The sequence below is a fragment of the Heptranchias perlo genome, chromosome 27 (genome assembly GCF_035084215.1).
Source record: "Heptranchias perlo isolate sHepPer1 chromosome 27, sHepPer1.hap1, whole genome shotgun sequence".
Classification (NCBI taxonomy): Eukaryota; Metazoa; Chordata; class Chondrichthyes; order Hexanchiformes; family Hexanchidae; genus Heptranchias; species Heptranchias perlo.
The window spans coordinates 34,864,349-34,889,469 of NC_090351.1; the positions used below are offsets into that span (position 1 = coordinate 34,864,349).

Sequence of the window (25,121 nt, forward strand, 5' to 3'; positions counted from 1 at the left end):
ACACCACTGCGTGGCAGAAAGTAGGACACGCGTATGACAGTAGAATGCATGACGCATTACTGTGCGTTTGTTTTTATTCATTATTTACACAAAAACATTCTTCTACAATATACAGGATAATTCGGCTATGGAGCCAGAATGCTTTCATTTCACACGCTTTTCCTTCCATTTTAAAATTCATGCCACGGATGCCCATTTAATGCCAACTTTTCCTGGTACCTCGAATCCTTTACTTTCACTCAGCACCTGCCACTGACCTAGGCTCTGGTGGGAATGAAGGAGCTCAAAGCCATTTTCAACCTCTGTGTGATACTCGCATATAACAGATCTCATGATTTACTTCATTATGAATACAAGTATAGAAAATATGTAATTAAAGAAAACAATCAATCTTTAAAGAAATTGCAATGCAGCCCCAATCTGAAAGGCCTTTCCCAGGCCTCGAAACACACGACTGCTACAAAATCACTCAGTAGCCCCTTCCCGTTACACAACACATATGTACTCCAGAGAGAGAGGATGGAACAGGATAGTTTAAACAAGACAGCAAGACCAAAGAACAATAGAGTTTCTTGAAGAAAAAGGTGAGATGCCCAAATCGGAGCAGAATGGTCATTGTGTCAATACCTTGGCTTCAGAATAGCCCATCTCTGGGGCCTCTGCTGATCCAATTTCAATTGTGGCGCGTTCAAAATTGGATTATTGCTTTTTCCCCTGGTGTTGTCTGGCTGTCCCTCAAAGCTCTGTCTGCGGGTGGGTGGGGGGTTCAGGGGTCAGGGCTGCTGCCCATTGTTGAGGCTGTCAGTGTCTCAGCCTACTTTTGCAAGTTCTGTCACCTTTAATTGATCAAACGTAAAAAAGAACTTGCATTTATACAGTGTCTTTCATGCCCCCAGGATGTCCCAAAGTGCTTTACAGCCAATGAAGTACTTAGTGTAGTCACTGTTGTAATGTAGGAAACATGGCAGCCAATTTGCGCACAGCAAGGTCCCACAAGCAGCAATGAGGTAATGACCAGATCATCTGTTTTAGTGATGTTGGTTGAGGGATAAATATTGGCCAGGACACCAGGGAGAACTCCCCTGCGCTTCTTCGAAATAGCGCCATGGCATCTTTTACATCCGCCCGAGAGGGCAGAGGGGGCCTCGGCTTAACGTCTCATCTGAAAGACTGCACCTCCGGCAGTGCGGCACTCCCCCAGTGCTGCACTGAGGTGTCAGCCTGGATTATGTGCTCCAGTAAGATGGATATGGCTAGGCCCAACTTGCCAAACTTCTTTCGTAACTTGGTAGGGATGGCAACACACACACCTGGTCTGGGTTGGGGGGTGGGGGGTCGCTCATTCAGAAAGATGGCACTGAAGTGCACGGGGGTCCCATGCGTGATAAGGTCACTGTGCCTCCAGAGTCACTTGGTGAAAGCCTCCATGTAGGGTAGCATCGATCACAAGGCTGAGCATCACTAGCTGGACCTCCAGCACCTTCCCTCTTTTTAAACACTCGTGCTAAGCCTTTATAAAACACTGGTTACGCCTCAGCTGGAGTATTGTGTTCAATTCTGGGCCCCACACTTTAGAAAGGAGGTCAAGGCCTTGCAAAGAGGGCAGAAGAATGGTGCCAGGGATGAGGGACTTCAGTTAAGTGGAGACCACTGGAGAAGCTGGGGTAGTTTTCCTTAGAACAGAGAAGGATAAGGGGAGATTTGATAGAGGTGTTCAGAATCAAGAACGGTTTTGACAGAGTAAATAAGGAGAAACTGTTTCCAGTGGCAGAAGGGTCCGTGACCAGAGGACACAGATTTAAGGTAATCGGCAAAAGAGCCAGAGGCGACATGAGGAAACATTTTTTTTACACACAGCAAGTCGTGATGAGCTGGAATGAACTGCCTGAAAGGGCGTTGGAAGCAGATTCAATAGTAACTTTCAAAAGGGAATTGGATAAACACTTGAAGGGAAAAAATTTACAGGGCTATGGGGAAAGAGCAGGGGAGTGGGACTAATTGGACAGCTCTTTCAAAGAGCCGGCACAGGCACGATGGCCCGAATGGCCTCCTCCTGTGCTGTAACTCCTATGGTACTATGATTTCTTTCCTAATACTTTCCAGTGCAGCAACCGCAGCAGCAAAGCCACCCAAGGAACAGAGCACGCATGTTCAAAAATGTAGCTGGGCGATAATGATGAAGGCTGCAAAATATTAAAAATTACACTATAAAGAAGATGGAAAACGTAACTCAAGTTTTGTATACGGTACTACTGCCAAATATCTTAGCTTGGTTCAGTGGTAGCACTCTCACCCTGAGTGGGAAGGTCTGCAGTTCAAAGCCCATTCCAGCACATAATCTAGGTCAGTGTTGTCCATCAGAAATTGCTGGCTAGCCACACGTTGCTATGGTAACACCGCTTTAGCTACATGCACTAATTTTAGTAGAAAACCCCTTACATACACACTCACACAACACAGGTAAGTGCGCTTCGCATGTGTATTTTTATTTAACATCTGCCACCATATAGTAACCAAGGAAGTAAAACACTCGAAACGACCAAAAAACAATCGCACACACTGCTTTCCGTCTTACCATTTTACCAACAAACGCACAAGAAAAGGTTAAAGTTCACATTCACGCGCTGTATGAATATAAGTATTGAGATCACTGGCCCAAGGACGATGTCCGTTACTCATTTTTGATTTACTAATCAGAAATGCAGTTAGCCACATCTGGATTCCCAATTAGCCACATGTGGTTGGCAGCTAATGTATTGGTCGACACTGATCTAGGCCAAATACTTCAATGTTGTACTGAGACGGAAGGTTTTTTTTTGGGCGGGACATTAAACAGAGGCCCTGTCTGTCTGTGCAGGTAGATGTATGAGATCCCATGGACAGGGAGTTTTCCAAGCGTCCTGGCCAACATTCATCACCACCACCAAAACAGCTCATTCACTGTTTGTGGGATCTTACTGTGTGCACTCTTTTATTCGTTCATGGGACGTGGGCATCGCTGGCAAGGCCACCATCGCCCATCCCTAATTGCCCTTGAGAAGGTGGTGGTGAGCCGCCTTCTTGAACTGCTGCAGTCCGTGTGGTGAAGGTTCTCCCACAGTGCTGTTAGGAAGGGAGTTCCAGGATTTTGACCCAGCGACGATGAAGGAACAGTGATATATTTCCAAGTCGGGATGGTGTGTGACTTGGAGGGGAACGTGCAGGTGGTGTTGTTTCCATGTGCCTGCTGCCCTTGTCCTTCTAGGTGGTAGAGGTCGCGGGTTTGGGGGGTGCTGTCGAAGAAGCCTTGGCGAGTTGCTGCAGTGCATCCTGTGGATGGTACACACTGCAGCCACAGTGCGCCGGTGGTGAAGGGAGTGAATGTTTAGGATGGTGGATGGGGTGCCAATCAAGTGGGCTGCTTTGTCCTGCTTTGCCTACATAACAACAGTGTCTACACTTCAAAAGTAATTTGGAAGCACTTTGGGATGCTCTGAGGATGTGAACGGCACGATAGAAACACCTGTTTTTCTTTAACTGATTTTTAAATATTAGAGGCTTCACCTACAGTCCATTTACAACTAGGATAAGACTATTGATACTTTTGATATATCTTCTTGTGCAATGTCAATTCACTCCAGTTCAATAATTAATAGAAGTATTGTTTATTTTGTATTAAAAAGTCACCATGCAAGCTAATTATTCAACATGAAGATGAACTCAAGATGAAAACGATCAGGCCCACTCTTTGACAGGTCTATCTGCACACACGCCTCAGTCTTGCATCAATATTTCACCCAAGTTAGCACTTATGACCAGGTACATCCGAACATCTGCTGGATAGAAGAGATTAGTGTCTTTTTACGTGCTCTCTGCTCCATCAGTTAACAATAACCTGTGCCCACTGCTTTAGTCCCCAGAATCTCTGCCCACTCAGTGCCCACTGTTAGCGATCTCCATCCCACTGAACAGAGTTTTCTTTCAAGCATTCCAAACTCTGCAACTCTTGTCACGAAACACTCTAATTCCCAGCAGGTCCTCATTTATTCATAAAAATTCTTGCAGATCGTAAACAAACATTAAGATTTACTCCACGTTGATTCTGAATGGATGTTTTGAACTCAACCAGAGATGGATGGTTAGCTTCCAAGTCTGTATTTCTTTCACCTATTTCTTTCCAAGAGCTTTTTGAGGCAGAAAGAGGTCACTCGAGGGACAACGCATTCAGAGTGAGTCTCGCTCATGTTGCTTTATAGTAACGATATCAGTTTTGATGCATGAAACTCTTGAAAATAAATACAGCTCTACATGTTTAAATGGACAGCCCGCTGATCTCAACAGTTTGCTTCCTCAACAAGACGCCTCAAATTCTATGAATAGTTTGCAATTATAAGCTAACCTGCACCGTGTCTTCCAGTTATCTCTCCTCCCCTCCTTGAGGTGCTGTTGACTCGTGCTAGTGGGCAGTTGCACAGATATTGCAGTCCTCCAGTATCTTGTCCATTTAGCCGATCTTTATTGTTTGTCCCTAGTCTGTAGCCACCGAGTCAGGAGGGTGTGGGTTGAAACATAACATCTGGGCTAGCACTTCAGTGTAGTGCCGAACGAGTGCTGCATTGTCGGAGATGCCGTCTTTCAGATGAGACCACGTCTGCCTGTTCAGGTGGACATCAAAGGTCCCATGGCACTATTCGAAGAAGAGCAAGGGGAGTTCTCCCAGTGCCCTGGCTAACATCCATCCGTCAACCCAAACCAAACAGAATAACTGATCATTCATCTCAATGCTGTTTGTGGGACTTTGCTGGGCGCAAATTCTTTGCTGCGTTTCTGTGCTGTGCACTTCAAAAAGCAGCTCATTGGCTGTGATGTGCTTTGAGACGTCCAGAGGACAGAAAAGGCACTAGATACATTTTTTTCTAATAGTTTAGACTATTCCGCCAGAGGGGGCATTACAGCCGAATCCGATCCTGCCCTTCCCTGGGTGTTCTTACTCTCAGACACACTCTCTTTCTCTCTCTCTCTCTCTCTCTCTCTCCTTCCCTCCGGCTGGGGTTCAGGGACCCCAGTGGATGTTTTTCTATCCCCTCCCTAAGTTGCGATGCCGGTGCAAATCGTAGCATCGCTAATGCTGCCTCAGCTGAGATCTGCTAATACAGTGGAGCTCGGGACTTGAACGTAGTAGCTCCTAAATCCGTACGGCTCCATTTCACACCGGGCGGTGCATTTACAGGACGGAACTGAAACCTATTTTTTTTTAAATATATTTGAGTACAACATACTTTCCTCATCGTGAACTCACGAGAATCTTATCTGTGAGCGTGTCAAGGCTTGCATACCACTTGTTTACAGATAGCATGTACTTTGCCGGTGCCTATAAAACCAGCGTTCAGGACTGATTTGTTTATATTTGTGACCCAGCAGGGATTGAAGATCGATTGGTGCACACTGTGAGAGCAGCACATTGCATCACACCATTTGCCCGCACTTTGCTAAGTCTCAAAAGCTGAGAAATTCGCCAGCAATTAACTCAACACTACACTAAGGCCCTCACAGTCAAAGAGCGTGAGGCCGCGTGAGCATAAAGCAGCAACAAATACTCCATGTTCTATATGTGTAGATCAATATAAGTGTGAATACATATGATATATAGATACATATACATGCATTTATATATAATATATATACATGCACATCAATATATATATCATATGCATATCAAAACATATATGTGCATATATATAATATATATCGATATATGTGTATGTATATATATAATATATGCATGTGTATTTAGATACATATGTGCATATATATTGATAGATACATATATAAAAAAGATATAGTCAGAAGGTATGCTGGTCATAATAGTGGTGTTATTAACAAAATGTGGTGAAAAAATGCTACAGTAAGTTTGTGTCATATACAAGGCTGAATATTACGTTTATCTATCTCAAAATAGGATATATATGCACTCACCTACATTATTTTTATATACACATACACACAAGTGTATAACTATCAATGCTCTTCCCCACACTAGGCTTTCTTCTATATGTTGCAATATTTTCATCCACAACTTCATGTAAATAGTAGGCCTCAAAAAATTATTTTAAAGTCACTTTGAAAGCATTTCAAAACAGACTCTTCTCATGACGTACACTCTCAGTCTCCACAGGCAGCTTCGTCTGAACGATAACTTTCAGTAATTTCGCCTCTCATACGGCTGTCAAGGGTCTAAAGTAAAATTGATTTCTGCTGTCTCATTCCAGTTCGCGGAGAACAGGAATTCTCAGAGGAAAGTAAAACTGCCCACAATTTGATTGAGCCCATATATAGATAGCGTGTAGGAAACGGGAATGTCACTGGTGCAGGCCCCCCCCTGACCACCATCCCCACCCACTGCATCAGATTTTAGGATCACTGCAGAATTGAAATGTCACTGCTAGAACTGGACAAACAGGATGGGATGCTGCTAATCATGGAATCCCATGAACATCCTTAACAGGCGTGTCATCGTTCATGATGCAAAAGAATCGTTGAGTGTGAAAAAGAGGATTCAAAACACTTCACAACAGTTCTGAATCCTGATAGGTAAGATCCCTACATTACAACAGTGACTACATTGGCTGTAAAGCGCTTTGGGATGTCCTGAGGTGGTGAAAGGCACTATATAAACGCAAATCTTATTTTTTTTTAATGCCGGATTAGGACTGTTCTTTCCCCCACTAAAGGCACCAATTTTCTCCCCTTCTGAAGGTGCTGGCTCTTGCTAGGTTGCGGTACCAGTCTCCAGCAGCCCACCTCACCCAATTGACCATCTTCACGATAGTCCAGACAGCGAGTGTCGACAGGCTATTTAACTGTGGAAGACCTCACAGCCAAACCTATCTTCACAGGTGCGCAGTTTCTAGTAGCGATCAGAAATGGGAACCCTGGCCGTCTTTTTACACCTCTCCTTAGCCCAGAGTCACCGAGGTCAACTGCGTCTCCTCAGCTGCTAACTTAGCACCAATGAGCCTGGGACCTTCTGGTCTGCGTGGCTCATTTACCCATTGAAGAAAAAGAACTTGCATTCATATAAGACCTCACTACATCTTCAGGAGGTCCCAAAGTGCTTCACAACTAGTTAGAAATGCAGTGACTGCTGCTTTGTAAACAAACAAGGCAGCCAATTTGTGGATAGCAAGGTCCACAAACAACAGTAAGATGAACGAATCTGTTTGGGTGGCATTGATTGAGGGACGAATGTTGGCCAAGGACGTTGCTCTTCGAACAGAAGGAATCTTTTACATCCAACTGAACCATTGGGGGAGGGGGAACAACTGTGAACATAATTAACGTGCATAAGGGTGTGTGGCATCATATCACATAATGGGACACTAGAAGTTCAATTTAGGATTCAAAGAGGCTTCAAAAATATCCCAGGTCTCATAGGTCAAGCTCCTGGTCAGATATCTCCCCTTCCATCGTTAGAACAGTGTCCCCTGGGGGCCTTTCTTTAGTTTGTTGACCAAAAGTAGTCACAGAATTTAATCGCAGGTACAGTTTAACCATTCCAAGTGAATCAGGCCAGTTTGTTACCATGTGATTCACACCTCACCCTCACCATCTGGGATTCTCAGACCTATTTTTGTTACTACACATGGCCCCTAAAGCCTCACTAAACGTACACGGGCTATGATCAAGTACGACCACCGGTGAGAAAAAAAAAACAATCCAGGGAAAGAGATCCCAGGCAGCCTCGCAAGTGGGAGTAGCTCAAAGACTTGGGCAGATGCTGAGATGGGCAACGCCTGGAAATGGATCCAGGTTGGCTTCAGATAGAAACCCAGCAGATTCCAGGCTATAGGCAAACAGCAGCAATACGTGCAAAGATCAAGGAATGGAAGTTAGCCTATCATCATGAAGTGTACAGCACCAGGCGTGAGTGAGTTGTTCCCTTTAAACTACTGTACAAGGTGTGCATTGTAAATTGTATGCAATCTACCTGATACCATGTACCTTATGCAAATCAACATGATTAATCAATCCAGAGCAGATTCATTACGTGATTCCGCTGTTTACACAGAAATGCCATGAGGCCATATCTCTTTAAGGTGGCATTATACATTACTAGAATTTCGCTGAACATTTAGAACTTGAAGGCAGTAAATCGCCCTTAAAAAGAACTTGCATTTATATAGTGCAACACATGACCTCAGGATGCCCCAAAGCGCTTTACAGCCAATGAAGTACTTTTTTGAAGAGTAGTCACTGTTGTAATGTAGGAAATGCGGCAGCCAATTTGCGCACAGCAAAGTCCCACAAATAGCAACATGATAATGACCAGACAATCTGTTTTTAGGTGTTGGTTGAGGGATAAGTATTGGCTAGGACTCCCCTGCTCTTGTTTGAAATAGTGCCATGGGATCTTTAATGTCCACCTGAGAGGGCAGACGGGGCCTCGGTTTAACGTCACATCCGAAAGGCGGCACCTCTGACAGCGTAGCACTCCCTCAGTACTGCACTGAAGTGTCAGCCTGGATTATGTGCTCAAGGCTCTGGAGTGGGACTTGAACCTACGACCTTCTGACTCAGAGACGAGAGCAAATCCGAAACATTTGATCCTGAACTGCATGGAATCAGTGTTTGCGCAAAAGCTCTCAGAGTAACTTATTCCGATTGCAAACGCAGCATTGTATCTCCCTGCACACACCAGTTAAATTTCAAAATGCAAAGCTTAAATACGCTGTTGGTAAAATGAAGGAGGAAAAGATTGCACTACCTGCGGCAGATTGTGTGTCGCACTCAGCCAACCTCACACTGATTGTCCGCCTGCCCGATTAAGCTCCTGGTTCCAGTTCCATTTGTCCCCCAGCTTGCATAATTGGGGCTCTGTGGGACAGCAATACACTTGGCTCTTCCGAGATCCAAGGAAACTAAGCTCCGTCAAAAGGTAATAGATGTTACGCAACACCAGGACGGCAAGCAACAGACACTGAAATTCGAGAACAGCCACAAATCCTCACCACCTTTGGGTTCCTACTTACCGCAGCCTGGATCCTTGCCTAGTGGTTCTGAGAAATGAAGACAGCCGCACAGGAGAGTGCTGCACCCAGACAGAGGGAGGAATAGGAGGACGGTGCAATGAACCTCGCCTCTTCCACCCCCCCCCCCCACCCCGCCCCCTGACAAAACATAACAGGGTCACTCGGAAAACAAATCCGCCCTTAGTCATGGAAACAAAACAACCGTGTTGTAACAGATTGCTTATGGAAAACATCTGTTGGTTTGAATTCTTTACTCTGAATAACTAAAGCATGTCTCATCGGTGAGAGAAGCTAAAGGCGTGAGTGGCACGATATTCAAATGTCGTAACGTTCCACCCAGGGCCGTCGATGTTGCACAAATTCTGGGTGTGGAATTTTCAGTCACGAGCCGTATACCTGAGGCGTCTCCGCTCGCCAGAAACATAAACACAGCAGCTTCTTGTTTCGGGCTCATTTTCTTTCCAAGTCTCAGTCAGCAGCAGTCTCGCCTCCGCTTCAGAAGGTCATAAGCTTCAAGGCCTCCTACAGACCTGAGCGCATAACGTAGGCCGTCGCTTCAGCGCTGCGGGAGCGCTGCACTGTTGGAGGTGCCGTCTTTTGGGCGAGATGTTAAACCGAGGGGCCCCGTCTGCCCTCTCGGGTGGGCGCAAGAGATCGCACGGCAAGCGGAGCAGGGCATTCTCTCAGTGTCTTCTCCGATATTCCTGTCTCAACCAACACCACTGGGAACATTTTCTGTTTGTGGGGCCTGGTCACGTTCACCTACGGATCAGCGACTGCATCTCAAAGAATAATCCATTGGTTATAAAGTGCTCAGGGATTTCCCGAGGATGCGATAAGGCTCTATATAAATGCAAGTTCTTTCTTTTTCTCTTCAGAAGTTGTTGACTCCTTATTTGGGATACAGATCATAGGTGCTGACTGCCCTCCCATACCTCACCCAAGTGGACACTGAGGGGAGACGGAGATTAGACAAGTTCGATCCTGTCCTCATCTCCTTTCCTTCCCACACATCCTCCCAGTAGGGATCACTTCCTTCCAGAGCCCAGGGGGCACTGAGACCAATTGCGGCACCCCTGTAGCCACGTTAGGCGAGATTAGCGCACTCAGGGGATTCAAGCTGGGATCTTCCTGCTGCCGTGGGTCAGCTACACTAACTGGTTAAACTCACTCCTCCGCTGGAGAAGCCCGAGACCATTGTTAAACAGCAGCACAACTATCGTCATAACATGGGCACAGCAGGCAACTACCAAATGGTATCAATATATTTCCCTCCTTTTCCCCCCTCCCATCTTTTCTTCCTTATTTCGTACCCTCCTTGGCCTTGGGATTTACCAACATTTTCTCTTCCTTGCGCTGAACGGAACAGAAATGCAGGGAATCACTGGTGGCCTTAGTTTAAGATTGGGCAGCAGAGTTATAAACTTGAGCATTTGAGGGAACCTCACTGAGTATTTAAGCAGAGCCGAAGGGTTATTGGAGTCAACTTAAACCATTGTAACCAACAGCTTTCAGGTGAAATGTTAAACCGAGGCCCCGTCTGCCCTCTCGGGTGGATGTGAAAGATCCCATGGCACTATTTTGAAGAGGAGGCGGGGAGTTCTCCCTGGCCAATATTTATCCTTCAACCAACATCACTTTAAAAAAAAAATTATCTGGTCATTATCACATTGCTGTTTGTGGGATCTTGCTGTGCACAAATCGGCTGCCGCGTTTCCTACATTACAACAGTGACTACACTCCAAAAGTGCTTCATTGGCTGCAAAGTGCTTTCGGCCGTCCCGAGGTTGTGAAAGGCGCTATATAAATGCAAGTTCTTTCTTTTTTTAAAAAAAACAGAATGGTTTTGTTTACGTAACACAGCCCATCGGCAAAAATCACTCACCAACTGAATGCTTCAGTACGAACAGAAGTTGAGAGACGGTTAGAGCAGCCTCATAAAGCGTCAGTCAAGAGTTGGCATTTTTGTTCTGAATTGCTGGAAGTTTAAGCAGAACCAACAGCGCACCCTCAAGAGATTCTCGAATCACAACCCACGGCAAGCAGGACCCACTCCAGATCCAGCTCAGAGGTGCTAAGCTAGAACCCAATCACTCCAAAATAACTTGGAAATTCCATTATACTAAATAAGAACTGACAAGCCTGCGCTTGGGGCTGATTCTAAAAAGTAAATATTTAGCCATCTTCATGGGATGTTATACGATTTTGTAGGGTCATTACAAGGTTAGCAATGGGATACTCCTCCGGAACAGGGTTCCTCAATTGACTACAGCTCTCTGTTTTTGTATCTCCCAGGTGGTGGAGGTGGAGGGGGAGGGGAAGACGGGCAAGAAATCAGCCAAAGGATAGGGAGGGGTGATCGCAAAGGGGCCTGGTGGCTGCATAAACAAAGAGTAGATGGAGGGAGTTTAACTCAAGAATCTTGCTTTACAGTTGGAGGCCTGAGTAAAAGCACAGGGGTCAGAATGGAAGAGTCAATGTTTAAAAACCACATTTTTGAGAGAAACCTGGGAGCTTGTATTTGGGGTGGACGGGGCCTCTCACTTCACTATCCTGTTCGTACGTCAGTGTTCACAATTGTTCCAAGGAAACCTGCAGTCCTGTCCCGGTCTGGCCTACCGTGACTCCAGCCCCACATCAACGTGGTTGACTCTTAACGGCCCTCTGAAGTGGCCTAGCGACAGAAGACCCACCACCAACACCATCTTAAAGGGCAACTAGGGATGGGCAATAAATGGGGTGGAGAGTGTACATACTGTGATACGCAAGGTGCCACAATTGTGTGGGACAGCCTGGATGGCCCGGAGGGTCTTTTCCTGTCCGTCATTGTCCGTACGTCCGTAAAAGCCGGCCTTACTGGCGACGCCACATCCAGAGAACGAACTTTCTAAAAATTGCACTCTCATTCTTGCGCCAAGTACCGTTTACCTTGCAGGGTAACTCATTCTCACGAGCAGTGTGTTGCAGAGTGGATTGTTTACATCAGTAGCAGGTAGTTCTGGGTCTAATTGTAGCCTCGAGTTTGGTTTTTCCATTTAACAATTAAGGGCTTTCCAGTGTAATGGTCTGAGGAAGGTTAATCTATGGAGTTAAGTTGTTGGTGTGCTACTCGTGTTTGCACCTGGCCCCTTCTCCAGACTGTAAAAGTCTGGTTATTATCTGCTTACGGCACAGACTGGCAGAGTCCCAATGGAAGATTCTGGCAGGATGTGGGCAAAAGGAGAGCTTTTCTCCAGCTCGAAAACCTTTTGCCCCTTTTCTCCTGAAGCTATTCTAATGAATTTACTCTCCTGCGCTCTGATATCTCACCAAAGTAGCCATTCTTCAGGTGGTAGTCCAGAGAAAGTGAGTTCAGCAAGCTATTCAACTGTGGGGATCATCATAACCAAGTCTGTCCTCAGCCAATGTCCACACGCACACACACTTTCCAGTGGGAATCGCTGGATATCAACCAATACTGGAACTCTGGCAGCTTATTTCCCTCCATAATCCTTCGGTCAAAGGCATGAGGCCAAATTTAGCACCTTTACCGCTGCCCCAACTGAGGTCAAGTAAGGAGCAGGGCTCCAACCTTGGACCTTCCTGCTCCATGTGGCCTACCTATCAACTCAGCCATCAGGAGGATCCGGTTCTTCTCATGAGCGGATGGGGTGGTAGGGGTCAGGAGGCAGGAAGAACATGAGGTAAATCAGCTCGGTTGGTGATGATGGAACATGCAGCTCGGGCCATGAAGTCCAGGAGATCCCAAGTCCGATTCTCTGTGCTGCATTAGATGATCGCGGCTGATGTGCTATAATTAGCACCACTGCCTGAAGCTTGAGAAGGGAAAAGGCAAACTGGATTCCAAATACTGATTGTTATCCAATGAGCACTGCGTGCGCGGTGGGCGTGCGTGCGTGTATACGCGCGCGTACAGGAAGGGGCTTGACTTTAATATACCCCTCCGATGGAATGGTCAGCTAACACTCACTGTCCACAACAATATCTTGCATTTATATAGCGCCTTTAAAGCAGTAAAAACGTCCCAAGGCGCTTCACAGGAGCGTTATCAGACAGAATTTGACACCAAGCCACATAAAGAGATATTGGGACAGGTGACCAAAAGCTTGGTCAAGGAGGTAGATTTTAAGGAGCGACTTCAGGGAAGAGAGAGAGGCAGAGAGGTTTAGGGAAAGAATTCCAGAGCTTAGGGCCTAGGCAGCTGAAGGCACGGCCGCCAATGGTGGAGCGATTAAAATCAGGAATGTGCAAGACTCTCATGTGAAGACTGGCCATTTGGGCAAGGTACCAGAGGTCTTCCAGCACCGTGGAACCATATACCAGCATGACCCAGTCTTAAGATGCAAGGGGAGAAAATTAAAAATACTTAATTTTGCACTGAAACCCCATGTCAGTACTGAATGTTCCTCACTGTAAAAACTATCCTTTTCTCCTCCTACTATGCTGGGTCCTGGAATGGACACCAGAGTTGAAATTCAATTACCCTTCACACAAAAGACCTCTCGTTGAACCAGTAATTGGAGACACATGTGGCTCCATACAATCCGACCCTTCTGATGGTGCATGAAGCCCTTTATAATTTCAGTTAGTGGCCAGAGAAAAGCCTCCAAATTGCAGCTTACTCCAATGTGAGACTATCTGTCCTGAGCTGGCAGCAACCAGCTGCTCCTTATATCGTCCAAAACTATCAGTCAAGAGGAAGAAAACTCTTAATTAACAGGCGAGTGTCTGCATGAACTGACCACATCTCTCTAATCTGAGGGCAGTGGGCAATATTTTTAGCTCATCGACTCCACACTAAGGATCAGTACACAACCCTGTCTCGAACTTACAACCCAAAGAATTGCGGAATAGCTGGGGGAGGGAAGGAATTTAAAAACCCAGAATAATCTCGAGAGTCCTTTTTGGCACAATACTCACAGCGACGAGTTTCATCAATACTACTCTGCTCATTGCTTCTCACTTGTGTTAAAATCAAAATTCATCGCACCGTCTCCGGCTCTCATTCTCATCCAGGATCTCACAGCTGGAACTCCTTATCTCCTCACTCTGCCATTCCCCCTACAAACTACTTTGAAAACCCAAGCTTGGTATCACCTAATCACCATTCTAGAATTACCTGGTCATCTCTGCTATGGTCTTCAACCTTGTTGGTACCCCATACCTTGTTCCACAATCTTAAAAAAAAAACTCCATCTTGGGGAGGAATCTTCTGGATTCCAAATGGTGGATTTGTCTGCGGTTGGCTTTCTGTAACTAGGTGACAGGAAAATTGGTTCCAAAAGATGGATGGGATGGATCCTGGCATTTTTCTTTCTCTTTCTCCGCCCCCCCCCACCTTCACCACCCTACCTCAAGATGAAGGGGTGTGTGCCCAGCCCTTGCTCATTGGTGAAACGTGACCATAGGGGAATTTTAATAGAAGTCACCCTTCTCAAGTCTGACTCTTCACTTGCTTGCTGGTGCTGCCCAACAGTACCTGTTTTGTTTGGGTGGCACGGCAAGGTCCAAGACCTGAAGCAGAGGTAGTCGATGCACAAAAGCTCAAATCCCAGCACTTCAGCAACATCACGAGAACACCATCGCCTCCAGGTTTCCCTCCGAATCACACGCCATTCTCACTTGGACATTTATCTCCATTCCTTCATCATCACTGGGTCAAAATCCTGGCCAAACACCGTCATGGAAGCCCCAGCACAAGGACTGCAGGAGTTCAAGACTCCAGCCTACCACCGCCTTCTCAGGTCAACTAGGGATGGGCAATAAATGCCGGCTGTGCCAGCATCACCCTCATTCCAAGAACATTTTTATTTTAAAAAAAACGTTCACACAGGACTTGCTACACAAATGCAACATGATTCTGTGCTCATCCCAGCAGTAAATAAAAATTCCAATGGCCTTGGTCAACTCAAACTCCAAATACTCAAGGTTTCAAGAGATATAATCTCTTGAAACCTTGTCTTTTAAGCACACGTGACAGAAGGTCCTTGCCCACAATCAGTGAGCTCTGCTCTACTGAGACACACTGTCCCATAACTTCAAACTAATCTGTTACCTAACATCATTGTGACGTGGTGTTCCTGCCAGTATTTTACTCATCAACTGGCTCTCGCTCTAAATAAAAATGGGAAAACGCAAAGCAAGTCCGTCAGCATCGGAATAAGAAAGAGAACCTACACCAGAAACATTAACCTGTCTTTACACTGTTCAGATGCCGACAGGCCTGCTGTGTATTTCCACGGTATTCAGTGGGGGGATTGGGGGAGGGGTTCCTTTTTTTAAAAAGTCTGCCTTTTATCCTAACTTTTGTTTGTTTTGTATTAGACCAACTCTGTTACAACTATGTGACTGGCCGTTATCCTAAAGCCTGTTTGTTTAGCATTAGGCAAGCTCACTGAAACAGCTGTGTGTTGTAATCCGACAGAAGTTCAGGACCCAATTAATGGCCTCAAGATGCACTCCATCTGCCTTTCTACTGACTCCGCAGTTTCAATACAGTGTAAAAACTTCCAGGGAACCAAACCAGCAAGGAAAGGCTCTATTAATACACACAAGCACACAACCACCCTAACCCTCCACTGTGCTTACCAGAGTCATCACTTTCCTTAACTAATTCCATGGCACTATTCGAAGAAGAGCAGAGGGAGTTCTCCCCAGTGTCCTGGCCAATATTCATCCCTCAGCCAACATCACTGAAACAGATTGTCTCGTCATTATCACATTGGTGTTTGTGGGATCTTGCTGTGCGCAAATTGGCTGCCGCGTTTCCTACATTACAACAGGGGTGACATTTCAAAAGTACTTTGGGACGTCCTGAGGTTATGAAAGGCGCTTATTTAAAAGCAAGTCTTTCTTTTCATTAGTTTCTTTGTTTATACAGTAACAGGGTTTAAAAATCATGCCCATTGGTATTTTTTTCCACAAAAGCAAAGTGAATTGTTTACCAATGGTTAAAGGGCATCAAATCTCTGCTCCCCGCATGGCTGAGTTAGTGACTGCCCCACCCAGGGTGGCACGGACTGACATGGATCAAATTAGATGTCTGTTCTGCGCTGAGTTAGATCATCTCAGCCAGGGAGGTAGTAGGGACAGCCCTTGGCTCAGTTGGTAGCACTCTCGCCTCAGAGCCAGAAGATTGTGGGTTCAAGTCCCACTCCTGAGACTTGAGCACATAATCTAGGCTGGCGCTTCAGTGCAGTACTGAGGGAGTGCTGCATTGTCAGAGGTGCTGCCTTTACCATGAGACGTTAGAACAGACAGGGCCTCAATTTCTCAGCTGGATGTAAAAGATCCCATGGCACTATTTCAAAGAAGATCAGGTGAATTCTCCCCAGTGTCCTGGCCAATATTTATCCCTCAACCAATATCACTAAAACACAGATCATCGATCATTTATCACATTGCTGTTTGTGGGACCTTGCTGTGTGCAAATTGGCTGCCATGTTTCCTGCATTACAACAGAGTCTACACTTCTAAAGTACCTCATTGGCTGTAAAGCACATTGGGTCGGCCTGAGCTCCTGAAAGGCGCTATATAAATGCGAGTCTTTCTTTCATTTGGCCTCAGGAACCCCTACATTGGGGAGAGGAATAGTCAGCCTGGGCTCCTGTTCATGTCCATAATACAGTGACTCCTACAGGAAAGTCAGGCGGGGACAGGATTGGGCTTGGCCGAAATGCAACCGAATGGCCTGTTGATGCCCATAGTCATCTGTCAAGGCTGGCCAGCTGGGCAAGGTAATTGCTGGTGTTCCATTAGCCTTACCTGTGCCCCATAATGCCAACAACCAAATCAGGAGAATTGGAAGGTATCAGAATTATTTTGCAGAGGAGCCCGCCCTTATCCTAAGCCCAGAATTAGCTTCCCACCGCCAGTTCTCATTTGGCCGTATCGCTGTCCAGTTATAAACCCAGGTCACCACTAGCATTAACACCACTCCTGAGTACCTGAGAAACCCAGCCCTTTCTCCTCAGGCGGACTCAATAAAAAAATAACGTGCTGTATATCAATAGCATCCTTACCACAAAAGGCAACGCGAACCCATTTAACAGACAGGGGTCTGGGAACCTGAATCTCAATTCAGATCCCTATTGACTCAACAGGGACACGAGGTTGAAGTCACAAAGTGTCAGTTTGGCTCAGTTGGTAGGACTCTCCCATCTGAGGTAGAAGGTTGTGGGGTTCAAGCCCCACTCCAGAACCTGATCTTATAATATGGGCTGACACTTCGAAGCTGCACTGAGGGCGTACTGGATTGGTGGAGACGCCACCTTCCAGGCGAGACGATAAACCGAGGCCCCCGTCCGCTTGCTAATTGCTCCATTTGAAGAGTGGCGGGCAGTTCTCCCGGTGTCTTGGCCAAGATCCCACCAACAACAGTTCAACGCTTCCTTTGCTGTGTGGAAAGGGCCTGCCTACCTCACGATGAACGCACTCCCAAAAAAAATAATTAATCGGATGTGGAGCGTGTTGGGGTTTGAGCGAGGCCGCGATAAGGTGCTATATAAATGTAAGCAAACAATTCCATCAGAGAACTGAGGCAGCACTTCCTTGAGCTGGCCACTGGGTGGCACTCAAATGCTGAACTGGTACCACCTGGATTGAAACTTGAATTGGGCAGAACTGGTTCACTTTTGATCAAGTGGGATTTTGAAAGAACTTTCAGGGCACAGGGCTGTGTGTAAAAGGGCACACCCCATACAGAGCGGAAGGTCTCCAGTGGGCACGTGCAGGCCCTCAGTGACATGACTCCCAAGACCTGGCAGCACCCAACTCCCCACTGTAGGTGCTTGAACTGCTCCTGGCAAAGTGAATCGACCTTGTGAAACAAAGCCAGTTAATCAGCCCAGAATGGGAAAACAACACAGATGGGGAACACGTAGAGGTGAGGGCGTGAAGTGTCTTCCGTGGCTCAGTGGTGGTACTCTCGCCTCTGAGTCTAGAACGTCATGGGTTCAAGTCCCACTATAGAGACTTGAGCACGTAATCCAGGCTGACACTCCCAGTGCGGTACTGAGGGAGTGCTGCACTGTCGGAGGTGCTGTCTTTCGGATGAAACGATAAGCTGAGGCTCTCCGGTGGACGTAAAAGACCCCATGGCACTATTCCGAAGAACAGCAGGGGAGTTGTCCTGGCCTATATTTATTCCTCAACCAACATCACTAAAACAAATTATCTGTGGTTAGCTCATTGCTGTTTGTGGGACCTTGCTGTGCGCAAATTGGCTGCTGCGTTTCCTGCATTACAACAGTGACTACACTTCAAAAAGTATTTAAGTGGCTGTAAAATATTTTGGGACGTCCCGAGGTCGTGAAAGGCGCTATATAAATGCAAGTCTTTCTTTCTTTATGCCATTGTCAAGGAGGGCACCTGTGAATGAAATTTAAATAGTAGAAAACATAAGATCGCTTGGCCACAATGAATATCTCGGTTATGGATTAGCACTTGACAATCTTTCTGCTAGCTCCTGATGATACTAGCTATAAGTTCCTGTTAGGGGAACTTTTCTTGCCTGGGTGATATATTACAGCTCGATTTACATCTTAGGGTAAGATGTTGTGTGCCTTTCAGAATTCCAACATTGTTGCAGCCAGGTCGTAGGAAGAACGGCAGGAATCACTCAGCAAATCAGCCGTCTCCCAGGCGGTGCCAAGGCAGCATGGGATGCCCCGTTTGATCCCCCCACACCATGGGACGAGCAGTCTCAGCTCCCATGGAATCGGTTGCTGCTCACAAGTGGACCTGGGTGTTTCCGCACGGTCTAGGGTGTGGCTGGAGGCATTGGGGGGGGGGGGTTAACATAGTATCACAGAATCTTGCAGCACAGAAGGAGGCCATTCGGCCCTTCGTGCCTGTGCTGGCCCTTTGAAAGAGCTACCCAATTAGTCCTTCTCCCCTCGCTCTTTCCTCGTAGCCCTGCAAATCTTTCCTTTTCAAGTAGATATTTCATTCCCTTTTGAAAGTTATTATTGAATCTGCTTCCACCGCCCTTTCAGGCAGTGCATTCCAGATCGTAACAACTCGCTGCGTAAAAAATTTCTTCTCATCTCCCCCATGGTTCTTTTTGCCGATTATCTTAAATCTGTGTCCTCTGGTTATCGACCCTCCTGCCAGTGGAAACAGTTTCTCCCTATTCAATCTATCAAAACCCCTGATAATTTTGAACGCCTCTATTAAATCTCCCCATAACTTTCTCTGCTCTAAGGAGAACAACCCCAGCTTCTCCAATCTCTCCACATAACTGAAGTTAACTGGATGAAGATTGGTAGTCAGCTGATAACTGTGCACTTCCTAGCACTCATTAGAGTGGGTATCAGGGAAGTCACCTGCCCGTTCATTCCGCTGCAACACTGAAATAAACCTCATCCAACTCCACCAAAAGCTCAGTGAGTTTAGCCAGGGAAACGGATGAGCCACGGTTTAAGAACATAGGAACAGGAGTAGGCCATTTAGCCCCTCGAGCCTGTTCCGCCATTCAATGAGATCATGGCTGATCCGTGACCTAACTCCATATACCCGCCTTAGCCCCATATCCCTTAATACCTTTGGTTTACAAAAATCTATCAATCTCAGATTTAAAATTAACAATTGAGCTAGCATCAACTGCCGTTTGCAGAAGAGAGTTCCAAACTTCTACCATCCTTTGCGTGTAGAAGTGTTTCCTAACTTCACTCCTGAAAGTCCTGGCTCTAATTTTTAGGCTGTGTCCCCTAGTCCTCGACTCCCCAACCAGCGAAAATAGTTTCTCTCGATCTACCCTATCAGTTCCCCTTAAAATCTTGAAAACTTAGATCAAATCACCCCTTAATCTTCTAAATTCCAGGGAATACAACCCTAGTTTGTGTAATCTCGCCTCGTAAATTAACCGTTGGAGTTCAGGTATCATTCTAGTAAATCTACGCTGCGCTCCCTCCAAGGCCAATATATCCTTTCTAAGGCTGATCCCCAGTCTGTACTTAGTTACCTGAGGTAACTGTTGGGGGTACAGCAATTAGCCTCAACACCCCTGAATTAAGGAGAGGGGGAAATAACCAAGAGTTTCTCGTCCTGATCATTAACCAGTAGCCCCTCCTGGAAATGCACATTAGTGGAGGACAGTATGGAGCTCAGCCTCCTGTGGTTGAATAGCATGCCAAGATTCCCTGCAAGAAAAAAAGAAAAACTTGCATTTATATAGGGCCTTTCATGACCTCAGGACTTCCCAAATCGTTTTACAGCCAATGAAGTACTTTTTTTTTTGCAGTGTAGTCACTGTCGTAATGTCAAAGCTCACATTTGGGGATAATGGGCTCTCAGGAGAGGTCCTGGAGGGTAGGCAGCCAGTTCCCAAGGAGTAAATGGCCTCAGGAGAAGGAGGACAGAGAATTGACCAGGACAAAAACAACCAATGCTGGCATTGACTCTGTAATATCGAGCCAGCATCACCGGCTCACTGTAAGCCGCTGTACACCGTGTATCCCGAATATTGATCGGTCAGCTCAGGAGGGTCGTGACAGATCTATACAATATGGAGCCGCTAATTTACCAAAAGAGATTCTGGATAACAGCTTTTAAGGCGGAAAAATGTCCTAAATGCTTTTCATTTTCAATAAGAGATTACACAGCGCACTTGGGGTTAGCAGACGGTGCTGATTCAAACTGAGTTTACCAACCCTGTCCAGTCAGACCCTCTGATTACCAACCCTCGACCATCTTCAGGGTGACTTGGGTTTATTTTCAATACAGCAGCATTCCTGCCTTATGTGGGAGGACGGGGATGGCTGCAGGGGGGTGGGGGAGGAGAAAGGAGGTGACACTGAGGACACTCACATGGTTTTATATTGGGGGTGGGGTCTGAGGACACTCACATGGTTTTATATTGGGGGGGGTCTGAGGACACTCACATGGTTTTATATTGGGGGGGTCTGAGGACACTCACATGGTTTTATATTGGGGGGAGGGTCTGAGGACACTCACATGGTTTTATATTGGGGGGGGTCTGAGGACACTCACATGGTTTTATATTGGGGGGAGGGTCTGAGGACACGCACATGGTTTTATATTGGGGGGAGGGTCTGAGGACACTCACATGGTTTTATATTGGGGGGAGGGTCTGAGGACACGCACATGGTTTTATATTGGGGGGGGGAGGTCTGAGGGGACACACATGGTTTTATATTGGGGGGAGGGTCTGAGGACACGCACATGGTTTTATATTGGGGGGGGGGGAGGTCTGAGGGGACACACATGGTTTTATATTGGGGGGAGGGTCTGAGGACACTCACATGGTTTTATATTGGGGGGAGGGTCTGAGGACACTCACATGGTTTTATATTGTGGGGAGGGTCTGTGGACACTCGCATGGTTTTTTTATGGGGGGATCTGAGGACACTCACATGGTTTTATATTGGGGGGGGTCTGAGGACACTCACATGGTTTTATATTGGGGGGGGTCTGAGGACACTCACATGGTTTTATATTGGGGGGGTCTGAGGACACTCATGGTTTTATATTGGGGGGAGGGTCTGAGGACACTCATATGGTTTTATATTGGGGGGGGGCTGAGGACACTCACATGGTTTTGTATTGGGGGGAGGGGGTCTGTGGACACTCACATGGTTTTATATTGGGGGGAGGGTCTGAGGACACTCACATGGTTTTATATTGGGGGGAGGGTCTGAGGACACTCACATGGTTTTATATTGGGGGGAGGGTCTGAGGACACTCACATGGTTTTATATTGGGGGGGTTTGAGGACACTCACATGGTTTTATATTGGGGGAGGGGGGCTGAGGACACTCACATGGTTTTATATTGGGGGGAGGGGGTCTGTGGACACTCACATGGTTTTATATTGGGGGGAGGGTCTGAGGACACTCACATGGTTTTATATTGGGGGGGTCTGTGGACACTCACATGGTTTTATATTGGGGGTGGGGTCTGAGGACACTCACATGGTTTTCTGTACTTGACCTGATCAAAGTTGTCCAGCTCGGCTTTGCTAAGGTTTCGCCTGTTGTTGTTAAAGATTTAGAATTCCATTTCCAGCTGTTTACAAATTCCACTTAATCACATCAGTGTGTAACGCAGACAAATTCATGCAGCAAATGCCGACTCACAGGAATAGTCCACATCCCTCACCATTCCACAAATAGGAGTCACCAAAAATCACGGGGAACAGTTACTAAATCAGCTGCGTGTCACTGTACAACACCTAGAATATCTCACTCACACCGCCTGTCTGCGTGTTACTGTGCACACCAGAGTCTGATAACACCCTAAATAAATCTCATCTACGCTGAACATGTGTGTTACTGTGACTCGGTGGGTCGAGTTCTCGCCTCGGAGTCAGCAGGTTGTGGGTTCAAGTCCCACTCCCGAGACTTGAGCACAAAATCCAGGCTGACACTCCCAGTGCAGTGCTGCACTGTCGGAGGTGCCGTCTTTCGGATCAGACGTTAAACCGAGGCCCCGTCTGCCCTTTCAGCTGGACGTAAAAATCCCATGGCACTAATTTGAAAAAGAGCAGGGAAGTTTTCCCCGATGTCCTGGCCAATATTGATCCCTCAACCAACATCAGTAAAAAAAAATTATCTGGTCATTATCACATTGCTATTTGTGGGACCTTGCTGTGCGCAAATTGGCTGCCGCGTTTCTTACGTTACAACAGTGACTACACTTCAAAAGTACAATTGGCTACTTCAAAAGTATTCATTGGCAACTTCTTTACACAAAGAGTGGTGAGAATGTACCACAAGGAGTAGTTGAGGCGAATAGCACAGATGCATTTAAGGGGAAGTTAGATAAACACAAGAGGGAGAAAGGAATAGAAGGATATACTGATAGGGTGAGATGAAGTAGGGAAGGAGGATTCTCGTGTGGAGCATAAACACCGGCATGGACCTGTTGGGCCGAATGGCCTGTTTCTGTGCCGTATATTCTATGTAATTCTATGTTAAGTGCTTCGGGATGTCGTGAAAGGTGCTACATAAATGCAAATCTATCTTTTTTACTCGAGACCACTAACACCTTGAATCTCTCACTTATACTAAATGTCTGTCACTGGTTGTGTAACTGGATGGAATAACAGCAGGACTATCTCATCTACACAGGGAGTCTCTTAACTTCCTCTTTCTGGAGTCGTAGCAGAGGGAGCGGTCTCTGCTAGAGGCGCTTTGGCTCGGAATTAAATCTGGACTCGAGCCCCTCGACAAACACCTGGTTCGCCGTCATCAGCAGAACGTAGGTAAGTGCGCGGCCCGGCCCGGCCTCACCTCAATCCAGCGGCCGCGGAGAGAGACGCACTTTATTGCAGGGCTTGGGAATGGACACCTGCTCTTGCTGGATGACAAAAACAGAGGTCAGCAATGGAACGGAGCAATGTACAGCTTCCTCACTGAAACCAGCACAGGGGTGAAAGCAGCTTCGTGATTTGGGGTGGGGGGGAAATCTGAAACCTACAGTGACTCCATTCCTACATTCAGATCAAAAAAGTTCCAATCGTAATTCCGATTCTGCCTGCGTCGCTGTGCATGTGGTCTCGCACATTTGCCTGGGTCCTCATAATCGCTGGGTGATGTGCACTTATTGGTCAGAAGGGTTTACTATCCCACAGTTACCTGTCGGAGGTGGCTAACCGTGACGTTCACAGGTTAGCGTTGGCGCCAAGCGGTTTCGGCTTGGTACCAATGCCAGACCCGTTGGGGGCGGTGGGGGGGGGGGGCAGCCATTTTAACTTCGGGCGAGATTGTAAAACGGACGAGGTTGGATCAACCGCCCATTTTACTCCTCTCCCGATTTTCACTTCCGCTGACTTCAGTGGGAATGATAATTGGGAGAGACGTATGACGGGCGGCTTCCAATAATCGCCCAAAAGTCAAAATGCCCCCCCAACCCCCGACAGAATGTAAATCAGGCAATAAGACTGAACTGAACCTGAACTGGAGCAAGACTCCCTGGTCCAGGGAGTTTCACTCTGCTCTACTGTCAGGTTGGATCCAGATTCTGGACTCCGGGTGCAACTACACCACAACAGCAACATTGGTGAGATGCCAAACCACTTCATACCGACTATTACAAGTTGTCGTGTGAATGCACCATATCAGAGCTCCCCCCCCACAACCCTTGCTCCTTGCCCGGATACAGATTCACGGCCACCATCTCCCCTCCGATATTCTTAGTGGCTACTTCTCATTTGTGACTTGCCTCAATATCACGAAAGGAATTTTCTGCTGTCACGGCAACAAGATCAATGCTGATAATTCTGCTGCCAAATATTTCTATTTCAAAAATAAACTCTCAAGGAGATCTGTACAAATGTTTCACCTCCAATAAACTTTGTGGTATTCCAATAACAAAGAGCCCCCAACTTGCCAATCCCACCCAAAAAAATAAATAAATATATATGTATATATAAATATATGGTGCTGCTGGGACACGGTGATTGGAATTAATGGGCTCGGTGCAGAACGGTAGAGGGAACAGGGTTTCAAACCCCCAGTCTACTAAACTCCTTGAATGTGAGGAACAGGTGGAGCAGGGGCTTACTGTTTTCTCCTGAAAGTTACATTTGGCAGAGTCTGAATACAGTTCGGCCCATTCCCGACCCCCATCCCACCCCACCAGCATAGCTCCTGTATGACCAGTATATCGTATTATAAAGGTACCGTACGACCAGGGTACTGTATCAAAAGGGTACAATGTAACAGGAACATCATACTCTAAGGGCACTGTACAACACGGGAACCATATTGTAATGTATCATGCTACCAGGGTACCATATTACAAGGGTATTGAACAACATCGGAACCCTATTATAGAGGTACTTTACGACAGGGATACAATATTATAAGGGTACCATACAACAGGAATATTGTATTATAAAGGATAATGTACAACATGGGAACCATATTATAAAGATATAACTACCAGGATACCATATTATAAGGGTATTGTACAACATGGGAACCATATTTTAAAAGGTATCTAATGATCACAGACCCTATTATAAAGGTATGGTACGACAGGGGTACAATCTTATAAGGGTACCATACAACAGACATGCCGTATTATAAGGATACTGTATTATATAAGTAAAACATAACAGGGATGCCATACCACGAGGGTACTGTGCGA

At 46.4% G+C, this 25,121-nt stretch overlaps 1 protein-coding gene across 9 annotated transcripts in view; it reads right to left on the reverse strand.

Moving 5' to 3' along the window:
* plekha6 (pleckstrin homology domain containing, family A member 6) overlaps positions 1-25,121 on the reverse strand; it is a 259,562-nt gene that overhangs the window by 125,339 nt on the left and 109,102 nt on the right. Inside the window, exon 1 of one of the 9 annotated variants that reach the window (XM_068007647.1) lies at positions 9,009-9,106. The exons of the other annotated variants lie outside the window; for them this stretch is intronic. The gene's annotated coding sequence lies outside the window, so the exon portion shown is untranslated. Of the gene's footprint in view, positions 1-9,008; positions 9,107-25,121 lie in introns of those variants that run through there. 9 annotated transcript variants of the gene reach the window in all.